Genomic DNA, 21,920 nt, shown 5'->3' with positions numbered 1-21,920 from the left:
TACCTACAAAGCTCTGGGAATGAGTGGTTGGGGAGGGACCAAGGGGTGAGGCTCTCGGGCGGCCCGAGGTGATATTTATGGAGCAGGTGGTGTGGATGCCCCCATCCACCCCCAACCCCACCAGTCACGGGGTGCCCAGCCTACAACGGCTGCACGCTGGCCTGCAGAAAGGGCGTCAAATCTCTTTACCCATGGTCGAACACAGAAAGGCAGACAAGGCCCTGAGTGTAGATCAGGACTCATTAGTTCTCATCGGCCCTGCAGCTCTGGATCCATCAATCATCTCACTTTCCTAGCCCTGCTGCTTTCGCATCTGGAAAATGGAAACCCCAGCTCCTTAGCCTGGCTCACCTGCCCCAGCAACCAGAGTGTCAGAGGAAGACAAAGATGTGAAAGGTTATTTGCACAATCAGAAGCAGGGCTGCGGGATGGAGGGAATTCCTTGCCTTCCCGGAGGTGGACCGGCAGGCTGGGGACAGGTGGATCCTGCACTGCCTCCCCACCGCCCCCAACCCGGGTGCCGCAGAGACAGGCCCAGCGTGACCTGAAAGGAACCTTTCTGTCCCCAAAGCGAGGAGAGATAAGAACTGTGAAGGAGAGAAGTGAGCTCGGCTGCAGGCGCTTGGGGGGTTATTTTTACCCTGTTATCTCTACCCTGAAATGTCAAGCGTGGAGCTGCCTCTCACCAGCCCCCCAGCCTCCCTAGCCATTCAGCGTGGCAACACAGCCTGGAAACAGGCCCCATTCTCCTTCTCTGGTTCCTCTGCTTTTCCAAGAGAGTCACAGTGCTATGGAGACGGGAGGCATGGAAACCCCAAAATAGACAAGTGGGAGGTGAGACCTTTTATTTGGGTTCTGGAACAGGCTCATTTCCTTCTAGAGGCCCCGGGGTGCAGAGGAGGCCCGTGGCACTGCTGGGTACCTATTCTAAGGTTTGCATCAAATCGGTTCTTTATGTTGCAAGACTCAGAAATCCCTACTTAAACGGGGTTATGTAATAACTAATGTTGAATTGGCAGAGGCCACTCAAAGGCCTAGCAAAAAGGTCAGGCTTCAGGTGAGGTTTGATCAAGGGGTTTGATACTGTCCCAAAGATTCAGTTCTCTCCATCTCTCAGCTCTATCTTCCGTGGTGTTGGCTCCATCCTCGGGCACCATGCTGTGCTCCCCAACAGTCTTTAGCAGTTCCAGAATCTTCCCCCATGGTCACAAATACAGCAGTGGGTCTAGACCTCACATCCTCATACTGGTAGCCTCCAAGGAAGAGACAGGAAATTTCTTTTGGCCAGAAGGTACCAAGACATGTCTTCTTGTATTTCATGGGCTTTTGACTGGGTCATATGGCCATCCCTGAGCCAATCACTTTGGTATAGGGGCAGGAAGGTAGAAAAACACATTGATTAGATTAAGCAAACCAGATTCCCAGGAACAGGGAAGCAATGGTTTCTTGAAAAGTCTGAGCACTGCACCCAAAAGGTGATGGGAATGATGCTGAGAGAAAATCAGGAGACTGTTTTGTGCTTTATTCACTTTGCTTGCTCCTTCCCTACCTGGGAAAGCCCCCAAGGTTAGACGTGACTGTTGTTTCTTATCCAGAAATAGGCCAACATCAGTTTCTTCTCTATCTGTAGGTTTACCTGGGGTTCTGAGTTCTAAGAGTCCCAGGTCTGTCAATCCCAAAATTGTACCACGGCAACAGAATCCCTCCCAGCTAGATCTTTGGGACAGGCACAGGGGTGAAGGGTCATCTGTTTACCTGCCAAAGTCCTCCTCTGCCTTCAAAATAGAATTTACATACTACCCCTCGGATTCACTATCACTCACCCCTGACCACACGCTTAGCCATACCAGCTTCTGGCCATTCCTTAGACAAGCCCATCACCCTCGTGCTACACAGCCTTTCCCCCTTGATCTTTGTCTAGGATCTTGAATTCCTTTAAATCTTTTCACAGTTGGCTTTATCTTATCATTCAGGACCCTGCTTCAATGTCATGACTTCTTGGAAGTCTTCTCTGATGGACCTAGTGTATAAAACCATCTGAGATCACCCTGTTCCTTGATGGTCTGAGTATCTCTCTCCCTTTGCTAGACTGTGAGCTCCACGGAGCAAGGACGATGCTTGTCCTATTGATGTGTGTACCTTGCAATTCCCGGTTCTGTGGCTGGCATAGTGTAGGCACTGGATAAAAATCTGTTGGGTCAGCGAATGAGAATTCTTTTCTGAATGGCCTTGTAAACTTCTACAGAGCAGGGTAACTTGTTACATTTGTCCCGGCTTCAGTTGGGTGCCTACCAAAACACTGGGCACCAAAGAGACCCAAGGTGATAAATGGCATTTGTTTTTCAAATGAAGAAATGAGCTCTCTGCTTGAAGGGACTTGCTCAGAGTTGCACTCAAATTAGTACGGAAAGACAGCTGGGAAGCGCCAATGTTTCTTTGAGGAATTCACTTTCCTAAGCCAATGCGCATGACCGTTTGAGGGTGTGAAACTGTAGCGAGGCACATGGGGCCATCTGTCCATCCGGGTCTCTGACTCGGATGGTGGCAAGCCCACCATTGACAAGTAAAAGCATGAAAACAACATGGGATGATACCGTTTGCTCCCTTCCCCAATGAGGCAGAGAGAGAAGAATGTCCCATAAGAAGACGAACATATCACCTTGTCCACTGCCCACCCACAGATCAACGTGAGGACCTCAATATGCGGATGACTGAGAAGAACCCCCATGCCCTTGGTGGACACAAACTCTCCTCGGGGCTACAGAGACCTACAGTCTGTGACAGTCCTCAGGACAGTCAGGTGAGTGGGGGGAGGGGGGGCTCAGAGCAGCTAATGGAAACTCAAAAGCACGCCTCAGACAGACAGCAGCTGTCTCTGTAGTCAGCAGACGGCACGCCGTCCAGAGCAACTCAGAATCTGCTGTTGCTGATTCTCTGCTCACCCAACCAGATCCCTCTCTTAGGCTCCCACATGACACTCTGAACTTTGCTCCACAGGACTCCCCCGCGTTCGTAATAATATCTATATTTAGGCGATTACTGGAGTAATGTCCATCTTCCCCACTGGACTCCAAACTTCTCCAAGGTAGGGATGATCTCATGAGCTCACTACTGTATCCAGTGTTGTATGTAACCAACCCCGTGCCTAGCTTGTAGAGTGAGCCTTATAAATATTTTTTGAATGGAAGATGGGTAGGTGAATGGAGCTCAGGGTCTGCTGGGAAAGCACGTCACAGCCAGCCTGAGTCAGCGGGAAGACAACAAAGAGGCTGAATTTTTCAAAGGAAATCAGACCTTGTCACTGTATGGCCAGCTTGTCCTCTCCATCAAGGTATCTCCTGCGCCTAGAACTATCTATCACGGAGTGGAGAGTCAGCAGATGTTGGGAGAATAAGGAAATGAATGGACACTGTTCTTTTCCTTACCGAGGAAGATGGTTACCCTCTTAAGGATAAATTCCTGGAAGGGGAGAACGGCGGCGGGGGTGGGGGGAGCTACAATATACAAATATATTGAACCAAACCCAATGGTTTCCTTTAGGTCATTCCCTTCGGGCTCAGTGGGTCTGCTTCTAGGAGTCACTACACCAGCCGGTCAACACGGGCGAAGCTTGGAGCACAAATTAGCCAAGTTCTCATACGCACCATATTCCAGGGTTAGACACTTACAAAGTTTAAGTGACCTATGGCTCCTGGTCCTTATCACACATTCTGGAAAAACAAAAACAAAAAAACACCAGGAAGGGTACTGTACCTTGAGAGGCTGGCCTCAGTCTCTGCTACCAGGTCAGGAGGGTGCTGGAAGGAAAGGGATTTTTCTTCTCCATTGCCACATCCTCCTTTCTGAGGGATAGCTGTGTCCTAATGGGTCGTTTTGCATCAGACGTTTAACCAATCAAGGGCTCAAGATATTTGGTCTTTGCCCTCCTTTGGAGGTAACAGAGAGATCCAAGATCTTGTCCTCCAAGATCAACCCAAAATCAAGCACCAAAAACACTCCCCCAAAACCCTCGGAAGAAACCTCCGTGAAACCAAATCTCCAAACCTGCCTGGGTCTCAAGCCCACCCCAGCCCAGCAAAGAAAAGTGGCTCACCTTTGAACTACAGAATGCCTTCTAGAACCAGAAGGAGAGGAAAAGGGATTTACGGGTCGCCTCAGAGTTGTAGGCTCTGGCTTGTCCCCAGGATGAGTTCATTATTTATTCTTAGAGACCGGACTCAAATTAAACAAACAGTGCCTATAAATAGAGCGGGATACACTCCGCTCAGTGTCACTGAAAGGTCCTTTTCACAGGGACAGATGCGCTAAATGGATGTTTCTCAGGTTACCCTGCTGGTACTGCGTGAAGAAGGGTTGTCCTTTTTCTTTTTAAGTGTGGTCCAGGAGGGGGGGTGGGGGAGCAGGTCAGCCAGACATTGGGACTTGGCCCAATTCTGTCTCCTTCATTTTTTTTTTCTCCCCTAAATGCTCATTGAGGTTATAACTGAGAGGGAGCTGTTGAGTAAGGATGTCACTCTACAGACACCCTTGGCTGGGCTGTTCGGCAGCTCCCTCCGGGAATGGGTCCTGGTTCAGGCTGTATTTGACAGAGTGTTCTGGTCTTTTAGATTAGATTGCAAACTCCCTAAGGGAAGGGACCAAATGGTAGAATTTCCTCTTGGTTTCTCCCATGGGGCCAAGCCTGGGGATGGCTGGGGTTTCCATGGCTGATGCTGAGCCATGAATTAAAAGGACTCTCCTCGAGCATGGGGACCCTTCCTGTGGAGAGCAAGGCGGCCTGTGTTCCAAGCCTGCCACGGCTTTGCTCTGACTCCCACCAAGCAGTGCCTGGTCACATTGCTGTGATAGACAAGTTGGGGTGGAAAGACCTGGAATAACTGGGAAGAAATATCAAGTGCTGGAGCAATAATGTCCAGTCACTGGAGTGGCAAGAGCTGTCACCAAATTAGCGCTTGGCCAGCTCATTCCAGACACCCTTCGGAGCACTTGGTAAAAGCTTCATCTTTCTGAAACCCTGCGACGTAAGGCCCATTACACTCCGTCTGTTACAGATGAAGAAACGGCGGCACCGAGAGAGTATGACCTTGTTCGGGGTCACAGAGCTGGTGAGTCAGGACTGGGAGGCAGGGAGCTGAACTCAAGAGCCACCTCCTGGAGTGCGAGAGTCCCGATCTCTGGGGTTGTAGGGCCTGGGGCCACCCAAGCCCGGGACTCCCCATCAGCATGGGATCTGGGTCAGGCTGGTGAATCGCAGGACCCCCTCTGGGGGGCTGGGATGAAGACACACTGAACTTCCCTTGGGAGCGGCCCTGGAGGCGGGCACCTTGGGAAGTGTCACAGCCATCCGGCCCCTGCCAGGGGAAGCCTGGCTGAGAGTGAAATCAGCACTGAGAAAGACCCGTTCCTGGGTCCAGCTGCCCCTGGAGCTGCACCTCCCCTTGAACTTCGCACTTCCAGGAGCCAGGATTTTCCCTCTAAGTTTAAGCCGCTGGGTCGAGGTTGATCTCCTATCACGTGCAGCTGACTGATTGCCAACTGAGCCCGGCTGGCCCAGAACACCGCAGAATCTGGCCACGCTAACAGCCCAGCCCCACCTACAAGCGAGAGCTCATCCTGCACTCCCTTTTCTTGCCCTGTTGGAATCTTCCAGAAACACGTACCAGCCTGCTTCCATGCCCTTGCACAATGGCTCCATTCTCTGTTTACTGAAAGACCAAGCACGCTGCCGAAGCTTCCTCCACGGTACCCTACAGCTTCGCTGGGGGCCACCATATGGAAGTTACATACACCTAGTTCGCGCTTACCCTACCGTGCCTTGAAGTAGCCATTTACAAGTCATTCATTAGCATTCACTGAACACAAGTCCTCAGCTCGGTGCGGGCGTTCAGAGCCAAGACTATCATATCAGCATGCATCTGAGCTCTTTCTGAGTGCCAGGCACTCGGCTTCGTGTCAGCAATTAAGTCGTGGCATTTCCTAAAAAACCCCACAGGGCAAGTACGAATAAGATCCCCCACGTTACATGGAACAGGGTGGCAAACTGGGAGGTTCTGACAAGACCCTGAGATGCGAACAGAAATTGCAAAGCGAGTGACCAGATGAAGATGTCGATTTTCCCAGCAGAGACTCTACACCTAGTTTCAAATTCTAATCCCTCATCCACAGATCCCTAAGCCACAAAGAGGTTGTAAAAGACTCAATAGGTATTAAGAGCGGATTTTACCAAGTTTTTTTCCCCCAAATACCATGCTGTCATCCACCGCCCAACACACGCACGCACACACACGCACACACGCACACACACGAGGTGGGGTGTTTGGCGTATGCCCGCCTTGCAAGTCTGCTGAGACACTACGGAGAGTCTGATGAGCCGTCCGTGTAGCTGGAGAGATGGAGACCCAGGGAGCTGCGTCTGACTCACTTCGGAGCAGTCCAGAGGGTGGGAGACGTGGCCAGGAAGTTTGCAAATCCAATGCTCACTCTGGCGAAGAGTGCGTATGTTTCCCTGCTACTTCACGTGAGCAAGCTTGCTGCTGGATCATCCTAGACGCGGTCTCCCAGGACGGCCTAGAAGTGCCACGAGCCCTCATCAGACAGAGGCTGAAGGCGGATCATCAGACATGTAGGGCTGTGAGGGGGCTGGTGGTCTGAGTGACACCGTCCCAGTGCGGGGGACTCTCCAGGCCCCGCCCATGACCCCATGTGGGACTTGAACATACCGAGAAGGGGCAACCCCATCTTTTGGTTCCAAGAGTCAAGTAGGGACTCTACCCAGCCATCCTTCTTTGCCCTGCATTTTCTCTTTTCCAACCCCTCGTGTGTGTATCTTGGGGGCAGGTTGTGTCTATTTCCTTCTTTCCAAAGGCAAGCAGCCCATGAGGGTGGGCCGCAGATGGAGGAAGAGGAAGAGAGGCTTATCTTTAAAATTTGAAGTATCGATTAATATATTGGATAGGACATTCTATCCAGTTTTGGAAATGAGACTGATCTGTGGCTTAGAAATCATACAACTTTTTTGTAAAAATAAGGCGTGGAAAGGAAGGTCATGGTGACTGCCTGAAGTTTCCATCTTGTGCCAGGACAAGGACATAACTCCCTGAAATTTTAAGGAGATAAGAGGGGACAAAAGTAAAGTTGTCTTGATGACCTTGTTTCATGAGTTCTTCTAGACAGAAGGCCAGACAGGGTAAGAGACCTGCGCAGGGCCACAGAGCTCCTAAAAAGGCAGAACTGGGCTCTTAACCACACCAGGAAATTACTGTCTCTCCTGCTCCCAACTTATCTTATTCTTCTCGAATTCCCTTCCTTTGCCTCAATGTATCATATATGGCCCTGGGCCAGCGTTGACAGAAGCAGGGCATGATCAGCGAATCCCTGAGCACCAAATCTGGAGAATTTCCTGTCTCCATCTACCTCAATGCTCTGATGGTGCCTATGACGCTACTGGTGTCATTAACATGACCACTGAGCCTCACCAAGGTCCGGGCACCAAGCTAAGTGCTTTTCACATGTTTTCTGATTAAATCCTAGCAACCCTGTGGACAGGATTCTCCTGTATATTATTTCTATTTTCACAGGAGGGAAGCGAGGCTGGGAGCACCTCACACAAGGTTTCACGGCCAGCCAATAGAACCAGGTTTCCAAACCGGGTCTGAGCCTGGAGCCTGCAACCCTAACCACCATAGGGCTCTCAGCACATGGCACTTAGAACCCCACAACCACCCTCCCCTTGGGGCACCAAGCCTGCAGGGAAGTACCTGCTGCTATGCCCTACTCACTACAATGGACCCTCTATCAGCATTTTGGTTGGTTTCCAAGAAGTTTATTTGATTGGATCCAATCACAGAGGGCTCTTGGGCCTTGAGGGTTTTTTTGGGGGGGGGTTTAAGATTTTATTTATTTATTTGACAGAGAGAGAGACAGCCAGCAAGAGAGGGAACACAAGCAGGGGGAATGGGAGAGGAAGAAGCAGGCTCCCAGCGGAGCAGGGAGCCCGACATGGGGCTCGATCCCAGGACCCAGGGATCACGCCCTGAGCCGAAGGCAGACGCCTCACGACTGAGCCACCCAGGCGCCCCAAGGACCTTGAGTTTTTTGAGAGCAAAACATGGTTCTTGCTTGGGGGGTGGGCAGAGGGATACAATCTGTGGTTATGAAGGTAGTGACAGGATATGGGTCTTCTCTACCTTTCAAGACGGGATTACATGGACCCCAGTCTAAAGCAGAAACCAAGATCGAGTAGAAGTTGGTGACCATGATGTGGATCTCTCCAGACCTGCGACCTATCTTACTATGAGATTAAGCAAAGACTGTGACAAAACTTCACCGACTCTCCCAATGGGGATGTCTCAAAAAATCTATCCATAATCAACAGTATCTCAGTGGAAAGTAAAGTAGTAGCTGTGAATGCAGGCTTGGGAGTCAGATTGCCATGGTTCCATTTATTAGCTGTGTATCCTCCACCAAGACACTTAAACTGTTTTAGTTTGATACAATGGTGATAGTAATATCTTCCCCTTACTGTTCGTGAAAAGTCATAGTCTGTTCACAAATATTCCAATTCTCCTTCTTCTCTAGGTACGTGATAAAATGACTACAATACTTTTCATCCACTTTAACGTTAACCACACCCATGGGACTTGTTGCTCACAAAATAAGAGTGAGAGTGATTTCCCACCACCAAGGGGAAGCTTTACAAGTTGGTGTGCAGGTTGCTTTTTTAACATCAGGAGTTCCTAGTAGCCTGGGTCCCTGAGTGTCTTTGACGAGCACCACCCCACCTCCCTGGGTCTTTCTTCACTGGACATGTTGCGTGAGTGAGAAATAAGCCTTTGTTGTTTAAGCCAATGAGGTTTGACGGGTTGTTTCTTACTGCAGCAGCGTCTACCCTAACCTGCCTAATACGGTGTTGGTGGGAGGGAGGATTAGCTATAAAAAAAACAAACAACAAAACACAGTTACTGCTACGCACCCACAAGAATGGCTGTAATCAAGACGACAATGGCACGCATTAGCAAAGATTTGGAGAAACCAGGTCCCTCCTGGATCGTTGGCGGGAACGTAAAATGGTGCAGCCACTTTGGAAAACAGTTGGACAGTTTCTTTAGAAGTTAAACATAAGCTCTCTTTATATTCACCAAAGTAGCAGTTCACCAAAGTATCTGCCCGAAAGAAATGGAAAGATATGTCCACACCCAGACTCATAGGTGTGAACGTTCACAGCAGCGTTATTCACGATGGCTACAAAGCAGGAACAATCCAAACGTCCGTCATTTGGCACACAGACACACAACATGTGGTCTGTCCATACAGTGTCACACTACTCAGCAATAAAAAGGGAACAAAACGCTGATATAGGCTACCATGTAGACAAACCTAAGAAACATACTGAGTGAAAAAAGCCAGATGCAAGATCACAGATTGAATGATTCGATTTCTATGAAATGTGCAGAAAAGACAATTTTGTAGAGACAGAAGACTGTTCAGTGGTTGCCTGGGGCTGAGAGGGAGAGTGGGGATTGACTGCAAACAGGTTTGAGGTCATATTGGGAAGTGATGGAATGTTCCAGAACCGGATTGTGATAGTGACTGCACAACTCTATAAATTTTCTGAAAATCATTGAATTGTACACTCACAATGGGTCAATCTTATGGTATATAAATTCTGCCCCAATAAAGCGGTTAACAAAAACACACTAAGCATGCTACCTGGCACACAGGGAGAGCTCAACAGGCACTTGTTATTATTCATCATTTTAGGAATGAAATTCTAGGATTGAGACTCTGCAATGAACTGATGAGCGAAGATCTATATCCAGTGAAGAAGGGTGGTTTGGCAGTTGGGGCAGAGACCCCCATTCCTCCTCTATGCTGACCGCCACCTGCAAATGCCCAGGGGATATTTACAAGCCGCCACACCAAGTTCCACTTAGGGAACAGGGATCAGGGTCAGGTGCCCCAGCCACAGACCACTGCCGTCCTCTGCTGAGGTTCCAGGGTGCCCTGCAACTGCGTCTTACAAGCAGGTGCAACCTGGTCTGGCTGGAAAGTGTGTTTCATTCCCCGCTGTGCCTCTAACCTCAAACTTATGCTAACAATGACAATTCATATTTTCAATCCACCCTCATCTCAGACTCCCTTTCGTCTTGATCTTAGTGCTCCTTCAGGAGCCAGGAGGAGTGGAGAGAGTGTTAGGGAAGTTAGGGTTGGGGACGGAGAAGGGTCTTATACGAGGGTGTAAGAAACACGCCAGTACACGCAGCTATCTGTCATGGATGGCCACAGCATTTTCAGGATGGTTGATGCAACTCCAAACACTTATCACTAAGGCCCCAGAACTCCCCAGATAAGACAAACTGATTCAGAGAGGCCTTGAACCCTATGCGATGAAGCTTGAAGGGTCACATTACAGTATCAGCTGCTGGAAGGATGAAGTCCAGCCCGTGACTAGACTCTTAGTCTGTTCAGCTGTTACAACAGAATATCACAGACCAGTGGTTTATAAACAATGGGAATTTATTGCTCAGAGTTCTGGAGGCTAGAATTCCAAGGTCAAGGTGCTGGCAGATTTGGTGTCAGGGGAAGGCCCTTCCTGGTTTATATATGGTCATCTCCTCTGGGTCCTCCCACAGCCGAAAGGGTGAGAGAGCCCTCTGGGGTCCCTTCTCGAAGGGCGCTGATTCCATTCATGAGGGCTCCACCTTCATGACCTAAACTCCTCCCGAAGATTCCCATCTCCAAATAAGATCACATTGGGGATTAGGTTTCAAACTGTGAGTTTTAAGGGGATCTAAACATTCAGTCTACAGCGATTAGAGACTACCGTGGCCCTCTAGTTAGCATTCAGCAGCAGGCACCAGTAGACAAGCAATGATGCGTATAGGAGCATTACCTGCCCAGCTGGCTTTTTGGACGCATAGCCAGGTCCCCAGGGGAGAAATGCGTGTTTGACCTTTTCTATTCCGGGCCCTCTTCCCTACCTACAACATTCTCACACTGCCTCCATCTCTCTGGGTACTCCTTGGAGAAAAGAGAAAGCTTGAATCGTTTTATGACTAAATAAAAAAAAGTTTAAGAAATGAGCAATTAACTCAACCACGGAGATAAAAACTAATGAATCTACGGATGGCAGAAGGAAAGGACAAAAAATTAAAAAAAAAAAAAGCAGATGTAAGCAAATGAGAAAACAGAAAAATGAAAGGGTTGATAAGATGTTTCATTCATATGTGGAATTTAAGAGACAAAACAGATGAACATAGGGGAAGGAGGGAAAAAAGAAAGGGAAGCAACCATAAGAGACTCTTAACTATAGAGAACAAACTGAGGGTTGATGGAGTGAGGTGGGTGGGGGATGGGCTAGATGGGGGATGGGCATGAAGGGGGGCACTTGTGATGACCACTGGGTGTTCTGTGTAAGTGATGAAATACTGAATTCTACTCCTGAAACAAACAGACAAATAAATAAATAAACCAAAGAGCAGTTCTTTTAAAAGACCAATAAAAGAGATGAACTGGCAAGTCTGCATGAGAAAAAAAACAAAACCAAATAAATAGCGCTGGAGTATAAAAGAGACTAGAAACAAAGACATGGAAGGAGATTAAAGCTAAGAGCATGCTATGCTTAAATTTATGCTAATAAAATATTAGCCCGAATAAGACAATGTAATTCACTCAAGAACAGGCAGAAAAAAATCCAACCAGACAGAAAGTCATGGATGAGACTGATAGAGCGTTCTTTGCCACTGTGATGAAACGTTTGGGCTCCAATGATTCGGGGGCGGGGGGGGGGGAGCAAATTTTGTCAATCCTTAAGGTAAGAGATGATTTCTATCTAATTTAGTAGTTTCCGGAGTCTAAGAAAGTTTAAAAGTATCCTGATGAATTCTACAAATCTAACCCAACTCTGAGAAGCAAATACTGAGAAGAGAGACAGAAACGTCCAGGGAGAGAACAATACATCATAGACCAAGCTTACTTAGGGATAGCGTACTGGGCTGAATGGTGTCCCCCCCCCACCCCAATCCCGGAACCTCAGAATGTGATCTTAACGGAAAAGGGTCTTTGCAGATGTCATTATTTAGATGAGATCATACCGGATTAGGGTGGCCCCAAACCCAGAGACTGGTGTCCTTCCAAGAAGAGGAGAAGATATACAGAGACAGAAGGAAGAGCCCATATGAACACCAAGGCAGAGATTAGAGCGACACAGCCATATGTCAGGAATGCCGAGCATTGCTGGGAGCCACCGGAAGCCAAAAGAAGCAAAGAAGATTCTCCCCTAGAGCTCCTGGAGGGCTCATGCTCCTACTGACAGCTTGACTTTGGACTTCCGGTCCTCAAACTATGGAGAGCTGTGAAAGTATAAATTTGCTGCTCAATTTAGACTGTTTTGCTGTGGCAGCCCTAGGAGACCAAAATAGACGGGGATGCAAGTGTTCTTCTATTTCTTTGGTGATTTCAGTCTATTTGTAAGGGGAGAGACTATATGGGAATTTGCCACGTGGGAAGCAAAGGAATACAGAAGTCCCAGCATCACGTCCTATCCCGGATCTCCCCCCAGGTGGCCTCGGAGGATAAACTCATCCACGGGTTTTCTCCAAGCAACTGTGGGGCCAGGAGGAACAGTATAAAAGGACGTCCATATGCCATATGGCTCAAATATTTAAAGCTATAAGTCAAGCTGACCAACTGTGTTTAAAAATCGTTCTACTTCTCCGTTGATGCACATACTTTCTTCACCATTTCAGAGGCCAAACTTGGATTTGTAATTCTCCCAGACTCCTCGGCAGTCTGAGATATTATTGTTGGGTGTAAAGACAGCTGAATGCCCTTATGGCTCCCAGATCCTTCCTACATCCTAAAGGGCCTTATGGGAATCGAGTGAACACTCCAGCCCACATGTCCAGGCTTTGTCTATATTCCACACAATCTGTTGTTCTTGGTTGCCTGTCAGGCCCAGGAGTGCAAACACCTGCAGTGTGGGTCTCCCTTGGGTGGATGGACCTAGGAAAGAGGTCTGCACCAGCCAACCCTAGGTACAGGCTAGCATCACGTAGGTAGAAAATTCTGGGGTCCTGGGTATTCAGAACATGGTCTAGAAGGCAGGGGACACAAGGCCCTGGTACGCAGGCCCCCCCAGAATTCCCAACCCAAACAGGCCTGCACTTACTAACAGGGCCTGTCTCCTGGGGCCCGTGGTCTCCTCGCCTGTTGGGGAGGAGTAGGACCAAAAGAGGGACTGAGCAGGGCCCTATAAAGCCGCCCTTGCCTGGGTCTCACCAGGGGCTGGTTAGCAGCTCGATAGCACACTGAAGACAGATGGATACCTCCTTGATAGTTTTGTGGGACATCAGAGAAATGAACCACGTTACTAACCACACAGTAGACACTCTTACACATCTCCGTCCTGTTGTTCAAGGTCTCCCCCCTCCCCACGAAGAGCCTCTAAAAAAACAAGATTTCTTTATTGAGAACAATCTAGCTTTAACCTTGCTCCCCCAGCTAAACAAAAGCCAAAGTGTCATCTCCCAACGCACAAGCATATCTGAATGGATGGGATGAAGTCTTACGACCCCTCCGTCCCTCAAAGCGGTGTGTTACACTCTTTACCAGGGAAAACAAGTAGGGGATGGTGGTGGTATGAGACAGGGGCGAAATAGGTGAATTTTTCTGCCAAAAATACCCCAAACTAGGGGCACCTGGGTGGCTCAGTTGGTTAAGTGTCTGACTTTCAGTTTCGGCTCAGGTTATGATCTCAGGGTTGTGAGACTGAGCCCCACGTCAGGCTCTGTGCTAAGCATGGAGCCTGCCTGAGAGTCTCTCTCTCCCTCTCTCTCTGCCCATCCCTTGCTTGCATGCCTGCTCTCTCTAAAAAAAACAAAACAACAAAAAACCACCCAAAAAACCCCCCAAATTATTTCCTATTTCATAATCATTACATAAAATAGAAAATGAAATACAACTGTATATTTTTAAAAATACTATAACATGACTGAGTATAGTTTAATTCCACCAATTACAAAGGCAAGGGTGGTTTGATAATAGAAAATTTGTGAATTCGTCACACAGGGTACAGAAGAAAACTGTACCAGCTAACAGAATTCAAATTTCTCTCTTCCTGCGATACTCCTATTAAATCAGAGAGACAGAGGCTAAATATAAAAAATAATAAACTGAGAGATTACAAAATACCTAGTTGGTCAAATAATTGGGGGCATTTTTACTAATTTAGTAAAGGATAAGGCAAGAAGGCCTCGTTTTCCAACTCAATACTTTCTTTATTTAAAAAAGATTTTATTTATTTGAGACAGAGAGTGGTGAAGGGGGAGAGGGAGAGGGAAAGGCTCTCAAGCAGACTCCATGCTGAGTGCAGAGCCCAACACGGGGCTTGATCTTATGACCCAGAGATCACGACTTAAGCTGAAAGCAAGAGTTGGATGCTTAACCCCCTGAGACACACAGATGCCCCTCCAACTCAATACATTCTTAAATTCTAGAAGCTCCAGCCAAAGTGGGGCACACTGTGAGCCTGGATCAACCTGTAGTCTACATTTGACGTGCCTGATGTTTAAACAATTTGAGTTCATTTTCAATGTTTAAGATATTTAACTAAGCATCTTATTAAAAAATGATCTTTGCTATACCTTTTTTTGTTTTTAATCTGAGCATGTGTCAACGTGAGGCCTAGTCCCCAGAGAGCAGAAATTGGCTGGAATTAACTATGGAATTCCCCCTTCAGACAAGACCTGTGTTCTCCTGTTTGCCAAAGGCCTCATCTGTCCCAGTTCACTCATTTAGGTGATTTGCCTGGGCCTGTGGGCATCTGAATTCTGCAACCCATGCTGTAAGATAAGAAATCAAGAAAGAGGTATAAATATTGAAAAAGGGACAAAAGTATCATTATTATTTTTGAATGAAGGGATGGCCTACCTGTACTACCCAAAAGAATCAACTGAAAGACCATTGAAATGAATAAGAGTTCTGTGAGTTAGTCAGTTACAAAATCCATAAAAATTAATATAGCAGAATAATGAGGGGCGGGGGGAGGAAAGGGGGTGTAGTCGCAATTCACAATAGCAACAAACAACTTTGAACTAACTTGGCAAGAAACGTGCCAAGGATTTATATGACTCAAACTATAAAATCCTACCAGAGAACCAGAAAAAGGACTTCAACACAGGCAAAGTGAACCATGCCATTTCCCTAATATTATAAGGGTGTCAGTTATCACCAAAATAATGTAAATATAATGTAATTCCAATAAAAATCAAAACATAATGGTTGTTGAAAACTTGACCAAAGGGTTTTAAGTGTTCGTCTGGAAGCCAGCTAGCCAATAAAAATTTCAAAGAGCATAATAATAGGGAGGCATCTGTCCAAAAAATATCAAAATTTATTATAAAGTGATAATTAAACTCCTATGATAGAGGAACAATCTATGTAACAGGAACAGAATTGAAAGCACAGAGACATATTGAAGTCTAAACATAAACACGGCATAAGACAAAGGTACTAATTCACATCAGCGAGTAAAGAAAATATTTTTCAACCAATGGTGCCGGGGAACCCGCTAACCATTTTGAAAAACAGGAGCTCCATCACAAACCGAAATACGTTTTTCAATGGAACAGAGATTTACCCATAAAAAAAATGAAACAAGAATACCAGAAGAAAATTTAGGCGGATTTTACGTATTCTCAAATGAAAAAGGAGTTTTGAAAACACCGAAAGCTTTGACAACCTATACAATTTTGAAAACCTGAAAGGGAAAAGCACAAAGAGACAAAACACAAATTTAGAAGGATATTTGTGATGTTTATGGAACTTGCTAAAACCCTCCACAGATATAATTGGCACAAATAATTGAGAGAAAGAACGTTTGATGGGTAAAAGCGGAATTGACAACAATAGGCAATTCATACACAGACTGAGAGAGAGAGAGAGAGAGAGAGAGAGAGAGAACACAGTCAAGAACAGGTGTCCAGAAAACACAAGAAAAAACTGAACCTCAGAGTACCTGAAATACAAACTAGGAAACCCAGCCCTTGAACTTAGCGTACCGACGGAACACTGTTCTTACCGAGGGTGCGGGAGAATAGCCGCTCTTATATTCTGCTAATGTGAATAGAAATGGATACAACCTTTTTTGGAGAGCAATTCAGCTGCGTTTATCAAAAAGTTAAAACGTGTTCTTACTCTTTGACTAGGCATCTCCACTTAGCAAAACTGATCCTGAGAATGTGATCACGGATGTCTGAGATGCTCATTTATTCCCTCATTGCTTCTAACAGGGGCAATTGGAAATATAAGGTCACCAGTATGGACTGGTTTAATAAAGCCCAAAGCTGACAGAGGAAATGAGAGCACCAGCCAGCGTCCCTTTGGGTTGGTTGGTGGCTGTGAGGCAGGCACACTTGGTGAATATTCTAGATTTTACTCACACATGGAGATATTCTGTACTTCTCAGATCACGATGTAGAAAGATGCTTCTTACACCAGAAAAACGGGATACAGTGTTAGAAAAAAAACAAAAAACAGCCTTACGAAATAGTACATATAGGAAGATTCCATTTTAAATGGAATATAACACATATATAAGGAAAGATAGGAAAAAACCCAGACTACACGTCAAAGTACTAGGAGTCATAACTCTGGCTAGTAAAATAAGACATTATTTTGCCTTCCCTTACTTTCCAAGAACTGCACAAGATTCTAAGTATAATTTCTTTCCTGTTTCTTCCTCCCTTTCTCCCTTCCCTTTCCCTCCTCCCTCCTTTCTTTCTCTATTTCCTTCCTTCCTCCTTGAGAGTAAGAGAGTGGTGGAGAGGGGAAGAGGGAGAGGGAGAGAGAATCTTAAACAGGCTCCACACCCAGCATGGAGCCTGATGCAGGGCTCGATCTCATGACCCTGAGGATCACGACCTGAGCCGAAATCAAGAGCCAAGTCTTGGCTAACCAACTGAGCCACCCAGGCACCCCTAAGTATAATTTCTTAGCAGAAGTTCATTGTATTTTTTTTTTAAGGTAGTGGTGAGCACTGGCAGAAGTTACTCCTAGGTCAAGGAAGGTAATGTCTAGAAAGTGTCCATGGCTAGGGTCAGGGTACTGGTGTCAAGATAAAGAGAATGAGAGGTGCGTATCAAGAGACTTGCAAGTGAAAACGTACGGAAATCCCAGTGATGGGATTATGGTCTTTTTCTTTCCCATGGTCCAAAGTTGATGAGATTATGTATGTTTATAACTGGAGGAAAAAATGATACAACTAATAAATACTATAAGAGCCGATCATGGGTATAAATCCCCCAGGGCCTGGCCCTGCCACCCCGATATCTCGCCCGTCCCCCTGCCTCAGGTCACTGTGCTTGGGGTTCCGTTGCTTCCTCCTTCCCACCCATATTTTCAGCTCCTTCTGCTGGGAGAGAGAGACTTTGCATTTTTAACATAAAATACAGATAAAGAGCTTTTAGATATTACAGTAGGAGAAGATTTTATTAAACGATTTCTTAAAAGATTTCTTGAATAAAAAGCATTAATTATAAAAAACTGATACACTTTATTAAGAGCTTTCATTTATCAAGAGCTACCTTAAAGAAAGTGAAAAGAAGCACGAAGGATTGCTATGAGCATATAGCAAGTGCTCCTTTAGTAAGAAGAGCACAAACAGGGCGTCTGGGGGCTCAGCTGGTTGAGCGTCTGCCTTCAGCTCAGGTCACGATCTCAGGGTCCTGGGATCGAGGCCTGCGTGGGGCTTCCTGCTCAGCGGGGAGTCTGCTTCTCCCTCTATTCCTCCCCCCTGCTTTCTCCCATGCTCTCTCTCTCAAATAATAAATAAAAAATCTTTAAAAAAAAAAAAAAGAGCACAAACAGTTGTAGAAAAATGAGCAAAAACCATGGCTATTTCTCAGGACATATCTGTCCTGAGACCTATTTGACCAATCACATACACAGAGGCTCAGCCGAACATGTGAAAATGCAAATCAGGACCATAATGAGGTCTTGTGTTATACACAAATCCATCAGCGAACGTGAGAAAGTCTGATCATTCCAAGGGTCAGCGATGGGTTTGGCAAGTGTAGGTCATGACCCCTACTTCAGGATTCAGGACACAGTTTGGTGTTGTGCCCTGACGTGGGACACACATCTACTACATAACTCAGCCATTTCACTCCTAAGTGTGAACCCAAGAGAAAAGTTTGCACATGTGTAAGACCAGGTATGAGAATGTTCCTGAAAGAACTGTTTACAATATCACCAATCTGTGCATAATCCGAGCGCCCAGGAATGAGGATTGGCGGGTAGACTGTGGTATATTCATCGAACGGAATATTACAGAGAAGCTAGAACAAGTGAACGACAGCCGCCTCCAACGACAGGATGGATCTTACCAATGTAGGTTACACGTGACATGATATCTTTCTTACAAAGTTACAAATGACACACACACACACACACACACACCCTTTTGGGAATACAAATGTATATAATGTATATAAGAAACAAAGAGACTAAAAGTAAGGGAGCACTGAACGCATAAACCAGGATGAGGGCTCATTTTGGCTTGAGGGGAACAGGGTAACAGGGTTGGGTGCGGACCCCCAGGCTTAGACGTAGGTTACAATCTTAAGGTCAAAGCTCTAGCTTTTTGGCAGAGGGTGAGAGCTTCAGGGGTACTTTCTGCATTATTAAAACCAACAAACTAAATCAGAACAGGTCGTGCATGGATCAGTGGGGAGTGTGTTTCATAAACCAAGGGGATGATTTCTCCAAGTCTGTGTACCGGCGGTCCAGTTAAAAAAGAAAAAACACAACCTTGCGTTAAACAGAAGTTAGACCGTGGTAAGAGAAACAAGATTATTAATTAGAGGAATCACCGAAAGCTTGAATTTGGACGACAGATTGAAGAGGCCGTCGGAAGGGACGCAGGACCAAGGCTTGGAGCACCGACTACAAGCCGCATTTACAAAGGTTATCTCCTAAACCACTGTGAGGAGTACGTTAAACACACCTACCTGGAGAACGTCTTTCCTTTTATAAAATTCTCTCCCATTTCAACGGTACCGTCTGGCACCACTCAGAGACCCAGGGACTAGCTCGAAGATCCCGGACAACTAGAACGTGGGGTTCCTGGCTTTTCAAGACAACTAAACTCTCTGGTCTGCTCGAAAGCCTCAGCTCACACGCTATCTCATTCCTACAAGGCATTAAATGTGAAATAAGGCCTTGCCTGGCAGCTCGCCACGACGTCTACTCTTACCACTTCTGTAACCTGTGCTCACGGCCCCCAGGACTCCGTAATACATAGCACAGTGCTTGGAAGCTTTGGTCATTTCCAGGCAATGAGTGTTGTTGTTGTTAAATATAAGTAACTCTTGACTGTAATTCGATTATTACAAATACAAAACCTGACTCTGCTTTTCAGACTCCTTAAGACTGGGAACTAATAGTCCATAACTCTGGTCTGGGGGCCCTGTTCTACTTTTTGGGCACGCAGTAGGCACTTCACGAATGTGTGAGGAGTAAAGTGGCCTTGTTTCCCAGATAATAACATGGAAGACCCTGGATTCCCTGAGAAACTCGTGTTGAGTGAAACATTCTTCCTACAGATCGTATTTATATAGCACAGAATGATCTAAAAAGGAATGAAGGTATTTAGGGGGTACATCAAAAGAAGAGTTGAAATTTGGTTCTGTCTTCGGAGATTAAGGACACACGTAGTCATTATATGTGAGATCAGCCACCGTGGCAAGGACATAGCTTCAAAGGAGACACGGAATCCAGGGAGTCAGAAAATAACACACACACACACACACACCAACCGACCCACCACCCACACGCCCCCCCACACTCAAATATTCCATCTCCTACACACCCAGCCACGCGCGCGCGCGCACACACACACACACACACACACACTTAGTGATGGTGACTGGCTGAGAGATCAGGGAATTGAGACAAAGCCCTCCTACATTAATGACACTTTTGTTAAAGGTGACAGTCCAATTCCTCTACTTCGATGCACAACATCGAATTTATTCACCAAAGACAGCAGCAGAGACAGACACAGGGAAACAGGAAAGAAAGAGGTAAGAAGCAGGTATTTGCAAGAAGAGTCACTCTTCCTGCCCACGGAGCGTGTGCTCTCCGAAAGGAGAAAAAGGTCACGTGGGTTTCAGAAGCCGCTCATCGTCAAGTCCACGACCACGCACGTGTCCCTATTTTCCTAATTGAGGTTGTTTGCCCTGCAACCTGGGCCAGCCCTCCGCTCTTTGCTATTCTTTGCTTCACTCCACCTGCCCAGCTGACTTGGCTCTGGTTCACCATTTAAAGCACATGCACGTTCACTTCCCCCTAAATTCCCTCGCGTGCTGGTGCTCAAGTGTTAAGTCCTTCACGTATGGGGATCTGTCGGCACAGCCCATCCGCGGCTAGCTGTTGGGAGCAGTGGCGCCGCGGGGCCTGACCTGACTTGTATTCGCTGAAACAGGAAGGCACCTGGGGCATGAACAGGCTGCAGGCAGGAAGGAGCAGGGACCTCAGGGGTGCTGCTTTTCCCTTTGCTACCCAACATCTCCCCGCACTCCCCATGTGTTGCCAGCCTGTGCTTTAGCTGTCCCTACTGCCTTCCTTCAGGAGGCATAAATAACCCTTCTCCCAACACACACTCTGGGAGTTGGGATCAAGGCTCAGCCTATCAGCATAAGATGATAGGAAGTCATGCTCCCTTCAGGTGCGAGCGCTTTGCCTGTGTTTGCCCGCAAACGGAGAACAACAGAAGGGGATGGATAGGGAAGGGAGGGGGTGTCCAGACGGCTTCGTGATAAATCATAATAAAAATGGGTTGGCCAGGTTCCCCCCGCCCGCCCCCACTAAATTCCCCCAAGAAATTGTATTTCTTAAGATTCTTTTAGGGGTAATTCATACAACAAACTGCACACACTTAAAGTGTACAATTCGATGATTATTGGCCTATGTGGATGTTGTGAAACCGTCACAGCAAGATTGCGAACACTTCCATCAACCCTAAATGGGTTTCCACGTGGTCCCGGCCAGTTTTAGTCTTCAATTTGGAAGCCTTTTTCGTTGGGGGTGGGGTGGGGGATTCGACCTCACCTAGAAGCCCAGGGCTCACTCGCGGCGGGGCGGGGCGGTGTCACTGATTGTATTTAAGAAATCAATAGCACTCCCTGCCCACCCCCCTCCCTTTCCCATCCACCTCTTCCGCAAAGGAACAAAACTCCCTTCAACCAACAAAAGACTTGCGACTTCCAGTCTGACTCACCCGCAGTCCTGGGGCACATACTCGGGCTCTGATAAGAGGCAGTCAATCTGTCCTCCGTTTGTTTATAATGAGTCATGCTGGAAACAGGCAGCTACTTTTCTTCCCTCTCATGTCATGGTTAGGCAAGAATTAGAGGCAGATACACCCCCATTCAAAGTGCAGTCATCCTTAAAGTGTCCGGCGACTCCCGTGGAGCTTAGCGCAGGACCTGTGACTCAATGGGGACCCCTGCTGGTGGAGACGAGGAGCGCCACGGCCCGGACGGGAAGGGGCCTGCCTTCTTGCCCACCACACTCCAAGGCCAGATTTTAACAATTTAAGGGATCTGCAAGAGGGATGGGAAGAAACAGCTGAGTGGTCTGTGCAACCGGCTCAACAACCCCCCCACCCCACCCCCACTCCCAATTATTAGTGACAGAGTGGGGCGTGAGTCACAACTTTCAGCCTATCCCCACACGGGAGCACTTAACCACGTAATTGCTTCAAGTGGTAAACCTTCTCCCAGCTGCCAGCCGCCCCCGTGGTCGGGCTCGAGGCCGGGACCCAGCCAGCCGGCTTCAGCAGGCCTGCGTTGTGAAGGCCCCCGCGTCAAAGGGCCTACCTTCGATTCTTTTAGTCAATGCCTCCCTGGCCCCGACTGAAA

At 47.2% G+C, this 21,920-nt stretch overlaps 1 protein-coding gene across 3 annotated transcripts in view; it reads right to left on the bottom strand.

The window, feature by feature from the left end:
• MRTFB (myocardin related transcription factor B) overlaps positions 1-21,510 on the bottom strand; it is a 270,940-nt gene extending 249,430 nt beyond the window's left edge. For all 3 annotated transcript variants that reach the window (XM_057315559.1, XM_057315562.1, XM_057315558.1), the window contains exon 1: positions 21,278-21,510. The gene's annotated coding sequence lies outside the window, so the exon portion shown is untranslated. The remainder of the gene's footprint in view (positions 1-21,277) is intronic.
• Positions 21,511-21,920: the final 410 nt, after the last annotated feature.

Source organism: Ursus arctos, unplaced genomic scaffold, assembly GCF_023065955.2.
Source record: "Ursus arctos isolate Adak ecotype North America unplaced genomic scaffold, UrsArc2.0 scaffold_2, whole genome shotgun sequence".
Taxonomy (NCBI): Eukaryota; Metazoa; Chordata; class Mammalia; order Carnivora; family Ursidae; genus Ursus; species Ursus arctos.
This window is presented reverse-complemented; position numbering and strand designations above follow the sequence as displayed.